We start from the raw sequence: 6,000 nt of genomic DNA, 5'->3' as shown, positions 1-6,000 counted from the left end.
GTCCCCTAGTAAGCTCGGAGAAGAGGGAACACAAACACAGCGTACCTGCGGCCGTCCTCCAGTCCCAAGCGTACAGACCAACACACCCCCACTTAACTTCCACCGTGAATCACTGAGGCCGTGTCTGGTGCGTTCTGGTGTGTTGTGTCCAGTGCAGATTTCTTTCAGACACTAGTGATCTTTTAGTAAACACTATTTTGGACCTTTATTTCATTTATTTACATTTCTGTCTGTTGAATGTAACCTTTTAGGCTGAGGTTTAGGGTTGGAGTTAAGGTTTGGGTTAGGGTTAGGGGTGCAGCTAGGGTTTAGGGTTGATTCCAGATTAAGGTTAGTTTTAGGGTTAAGATTAAGGTTAGTTTTAAGGTTAAGATTAAGGTTAGTTTTAGGGTTAAGATTAAGGTTAGATGCATGATTACCTTCAATAGACTAGGGTTAGACTAACCCTAACCCTAACCCTAACCTAACCCTAACCCTGACCCTGACCCTGACCCTGACCCTAACTCTAACCCTAACCCTAACCCTAACCCTAACCTAACCTAACCCTAGTCCGTTTAGGGTTCTGTTGTATTTAATAGAGATTCAGTTGAAGGTTAGTTGAGCGTCTACAAGACATCTATAATGGACCGAATAATCAGCCTAACTGAAAATACTGATGGGTATCTTAAATAATCCCAAACCTTCTTTCATTTTTGATTTTCAAGTTTGATTAATTAGAATGAGTGACAACATACATCTTAGTACAACATAACTCTTTAAAAGTGTAAAAACAAAAAAGAAATTTGGTGGAGTTTGGTGCTTAATTATATTTATTTATTTTATTTTTCAACTCAGTTATAGATACAGGGTCATAAACACACCTACTATTGGGTAAAATGTCCGTTAGCAAGTTTATAGCCTTTTATAGCCATCAATGCGCTTCTGTCAGAATGCAGGTTGGATATTTGATCAGTTCAATTAAATTTGTCCTGGCACAAACCAGACTTTAAGCACAGTCCACATATTTTTGATTTGGTTGAATTTTTATGCTGAAGAATTCTGGGGTGGTCCTCCTTCTTCATTATTCCATCCACTTTGTGCAGCCCCACAGTATAACACTACCACCACCAAGCTTAACAGTTGGTACAGTCTTCTTGGGGTTGAAGGCCTCACTGTTACTCCTCCAAACATCAAGATTTCAGATATAAAAAATAATAATACAAATTCTTGTAGTTTTATTAAAGATATATGGTTGACACTCGTTCTACCCCAAAATAAACAGTTCAGTGGAATTATTGAAAGCCCAATATTGCTATGGCGTTCATGTTCGTGATGAGTGTGTGTAAACATACAACCTGTCCTGGCATGACCTTGTAAGCCCACGAAAAACAAAGTCGCCAACAAACATCGTATCAGAGAGAAACTGTTCAGTTCTATATATCGACCTTTTCCATTGAGCAGGTTCTTTATCAGGAGCCTGCTATAAAATCTGTCTATGGATCAGTGTAATGTAACCTAGTTGGCACTATTAAATCCGACTCTAGGGCCTCATTTGTCGGGAGAGATGAAGGATCTGTCGGGGTTCACCTGAAGCACTGCCAAGCACTGCGTTCCTCTTTGCGCTGAATACGGATGGAGTGGATTTCTTTGATTCAAATCTGTGATACATTACCTCATTAATATTTGGAATGTGTATGAAATATTGATGCACACATTTGAATCACATTTACATCTCTATATATAAATGTGCAGGATGCATCAGAGAACATCCAGTAGATAGCTGCCCTATGTGTCCAAATGTTTGCGGACACACCTTCTAATTCAGCATCCAGCTTCTTTAAGTTGCACCTGTTGCTGGCACTGGCAAATGCACACACACAGCTTGTCTAGTCCCTGTACAAAGGATACTGCCAATAGAATAGGACTCTCTGGAGCAGATAAACATAATGAACCTATTGGCTCCATGCTGCCTAATGCCAGGTGTGGGCTAGAGGGGTATAAACCCCCCAGCATTGAGCTGTGGAGCAGTGGAAGAACTGTGCTCTCTGGAGTGATGAGATAATGGTGGTCCATCCAGTACTTTTGGGAATACTTTTAATAACAATCAAATCCTCATAGCCAATGCTTTTCCAAACTCTAGTAGAAAGGCTTCCTCTCTGGACAGTAGAGACAGTTTCTCCACCAAAAGCAGGATCAACTCTTTTTAATACCCTTGATTTCAGAAGAAACAGTGAACGAGCAGGTGTCCCAAAACTTGTGTCCATATAGTATCCCTCATGTCCTGCAATCATACTACAGGAATCCAAGGGGATGAAGTGAACTTACCTGGAGAAATGTTGTCCACCAGCCAGTATAAGCAAAATCAAGCCGTTTATAACTGGTACTGCATCTGGACATACAACAGTGTTTACTGTAAGAACCCTCATATTTAAAGCACAGCCCTTTTTTAACAGTGTGATATTAAATAAAGAGAGAAGTGGGCATCTCCAGTACTATTGAAAAGCTTCCAAAAGATATTTTCCACCTCCACAGAACTCACAAACAGCTTATTGTCTGGGCCTCTCCTGGGTGATCTCTGAGTGGGCCGCTGCTGTCTGAGAGCTCGCTAATAGAATTCATTTCCAATTCCCACGAGCGCTGACAACAAACTGACCCTCTGGCTGACCTTCCCTGTTCCATTAGGTTGTGTGTGCTGCTCACAATGCTAAGCACAGCACGGCTTGTCTCAAGGCTAGCCGTAGTGGCTAAACCTGTAAGCTAAAGGCTGTATACTAGCCTAGGTAGCTGTTAGCATTAGCATGCTTTAAACGATCCGTCCTGAGGAGGGAAAGTCGGGTCCACCCCAGGGGACGGGTACCCATCGTTTAAGGCATGCCCATGCTAATAGCTACCTAGGCTAGTGTTTGTGCTCTGTGGTTAGAGCTCCAGGCTGTTGATGACAGGGTTGTGGGTTCGATAGCTGGGCTCGGCAAGTTGCCACTGTTGGGCCCTTGGGCAAGGCCCTTCACCCATGTGTGCTCACTGTCCACTGCGTGTGTTTCACTGGTGTGTATGTGTGTGTTCCCTGCACAGATGGCTCATTGGTAAATATGGTTGTCTTGTTTTAGCACGATACACTAAGCAACCAGTAAACACACACACACACACACACACACACACACACACACACACACACACACATAGAGGAGATGCAGGGAGCTCGGAGGGGGTAGGGGGATCATAGCTAATCTCCTTCAGCAGCACAGGTAAGCCGCTGCCGCCTCCTGTGCATACGTCTCTCTCATATCCGTCCGCAGTGGGACCAGGGTGAGGGGGTCCATCTGGTGAGACGGGCTTTGCGGCAGGTGGGGTCAGAGAGCACAGAGACGTCACTGCTGTCAATAGAGTTGATGGCGCAGTGATTTTCAATGGAGATTGATGTGATCAAAGACTTCAGCGAAGGTCAGAGAGTTCTGCTATCCGCCTGAATGAATGAATGTGCTGCAGATGTGGGAATTTCAGTGTCACCGACTGAAAGCTAGAGAAATCCTTTTGAGGTTTCTGACGTCTTTGTGAGAGAAAATATTAAAGGAGAATCATGCTTTACTTGACCCAGGGAGTATTCTGGGACGGGTACCAGTTTTTAAGGAGCAGAAAGTCAGATTATGAATAGCATAGAGATAGAATGCATTTATTGAGTATTTTAGAGAAAGTACACCATAAGGACAAAAGTATTGGGACACCTGCTCATTCAGTGTTTCTTCTGTTGATCCTGCTTCTGTTGGTAACTGTTTCTACTGTCCAGAGAAGAAGACTTTCCACTAGATTTTACTAGAAGCATTGCTGTGGGCATTTGATTGCATTCAACGACAAGAGCATCTGTAAAGTCAGGATGCTGGATGGGATGATCACCACCCCACTTCATCCCCAATCCATCCCTTCCAAAAGTGCTGGATGGAGCTCCACCATCATCATTCCAGAGAACACAGTTCTTCCACTGCTCCACAGCTCAATGGGCATAGTGGCAATAGGGTCATTATGTTGATCTGCTCCAGAGAGTCCTATTCTATTGGCAGTACTTCTCTACAGGGACTAGACAATCTGTGTGTGTGTGTGTGAGTGTGTGTGTGTGTGTGTGAATTTGTAAATTTCTATCTGCAATGAGTAAGAAGAGGTGTCCATAAATATATGGACATACAGTGTATATTATTGTTGTTGACAGAAACATCTGCTTATCTTCCTAAACTGTTTTTTGCAATACTGCTATCATAAATAAATAAAATTACGTTAATTATATATATATATATATATATATATATATATATATATATATATATATATATATATATTGTACATGTAATAATACTTTACACACAAAATATAAACTAAATGACTCACAGGCCTTTGTCTCCTGATTCATACATTTAACTTGAATTTGTGGTAAATTAATAATTAAGTATTACTCAGTTTTTTGAACAGCAGTTGCATAGAATATTCTAATATAAAGAATATGTAATTTCAGTCATTAAAAAATATATCCCAGTTTAGCTCATCTCTCTTACCTCTGATATAAAACTGCACAAAATCTGCAATCAGTTCTACTAAAAATAAAAATGACTTACACTCAGTGATGTCACTTCCTCTAATAGGGAACACATGAAAGGCAATGACATTTGTCAAAAATCTCATTATTTTGTATAAAATTCAGAGGATAAATCAACAATATCTTAATTATTGCTCAGTTCTTGTTTTTTTGCTCAGTTTTGTGATTTTGTGTGAATCTCCCATCCATTTTTGATAAGCATTATAATCTAGTTTGAGGTTAGCAGATGGAGTTACGACACCAAATGGTGGGAAATGATGGACTCTGTTACTGGTTTAAATGGTTCAAGCAGTTTACCAACTGTATTTGTACCTAAAATTGTAGAATGGGGTTTAATATTTATATTTATTTAAGGCCTAAACCTTCTCCTAACGCTTATAAAGAAAAGGTCTCAGGCAGCATCATCTTAATTATTTCACATATCAGCATTAAACCATAGACCTGTCAGAACCGTCTGTTTCTATTCACCACCACTGTTCTGACAGTTCTCCAGAACCGGGCGTTTCACAGCAGACCACTCTCAAAGACTTTGCTCAGATCGTGTCCATTTACTTGTGCAGAAGTTTTGAAAATTCATCTTCAGGGTTTTCTTCATCAGTCCAGCTGGATGTCTGGATGCATTTCCTTGAGCAGTTCCTCCTAATCCATCCCTCTATAAGTGGACGCTGATTTACAGCCTTTATGGTCAGTTAGACCACAGCACTGTATTTTGTATTCTAGTCGTGCGATTCAAGGACGCTGCCTGTTTCCAAGGACAGTAGCGGTTTCCCTCTTCGAGCTTTAACACTCGTACTCTTACCCTGCTCCGACACAGAGACGCAAATCCTCCTCCAAAAGACCATAAAAGATAGCATCTCTGAGATGCAGGGGAAATGGCTGATGAGATGCCTGGAGACATGATTAAAATCCGTCTGGCCTGGATATATGTGACACTGTGACATTTTTATATAGCCTCGGTCTTGGCTCGGCGGTTGTAATGCTGAGGTCGCCTCCGTATGAAACGCTGATCTAATTACCGAGGAGCTGGAGCACCGCGAGAACCTCCGAGTGTCTCTGCGTGTGTCTCTGGGTAAGACGAGAAGTGGGGAGGATCCTAATGCGGAGCGGCGCACCTGAATGGCTAATGTTGTCCTCCCCCACCTTCCCACGTCCCCTGCTTTCCCAGTTGTCCCGCCTCTTCCACGCTCCATGCCTTTAGCCTGTGCTGTCATTGCTCTCCTGTGGGAATCCTTTGGGTCACTGGTAATGACCCTCCCCAGCGGCCCCTCGCTGGAGCTGAGGACACACTCACATCTCTGGCCTCTGATTCCAGGCCCCTACATGCCTGGGTCCTTCTGTGTCAGCTGCTCCTGTGGGAAACGCATGAAACGAGGACGAGAGAGGCAGAGCTGGAAGGAGGGAGAGAGAGTGCGTGAGAGCGAGAGAGAGAGAGAGAGAGA

General features: G+C 42.6%; 1 protein-coding gene across 6 annotated transcripts in view; it reads left to right on the top strand.

Moving 5' to 3' along the window:
* Positions 1-6,000, top strand: part of plekha6 (pleckstrin homology domain containing, family A member 6) — a 153,222-nt gene that overhangs the window by 71,870 nt on the left and 75,352 nt on the right. The window lies entirely within an intron of this gene.

This window comes from Salminus brasiliensis, chromosome 21, assembly GCF_030463535.1.
Source record: "Salminus brasiliensis chromosome 21, fSalBra1.hap2, whole genome shotgun sequence".
NCBI lineage: Eukaryota > Metazoa > Chordata > Actinopteri > Characiformes > Bryconidae > Salminus > Salminus brasiliensis.
Note: the sequence above shows the minus strand (reverse complement) of the source record. Positions and strands in the feature narration are given on the sequence as shown.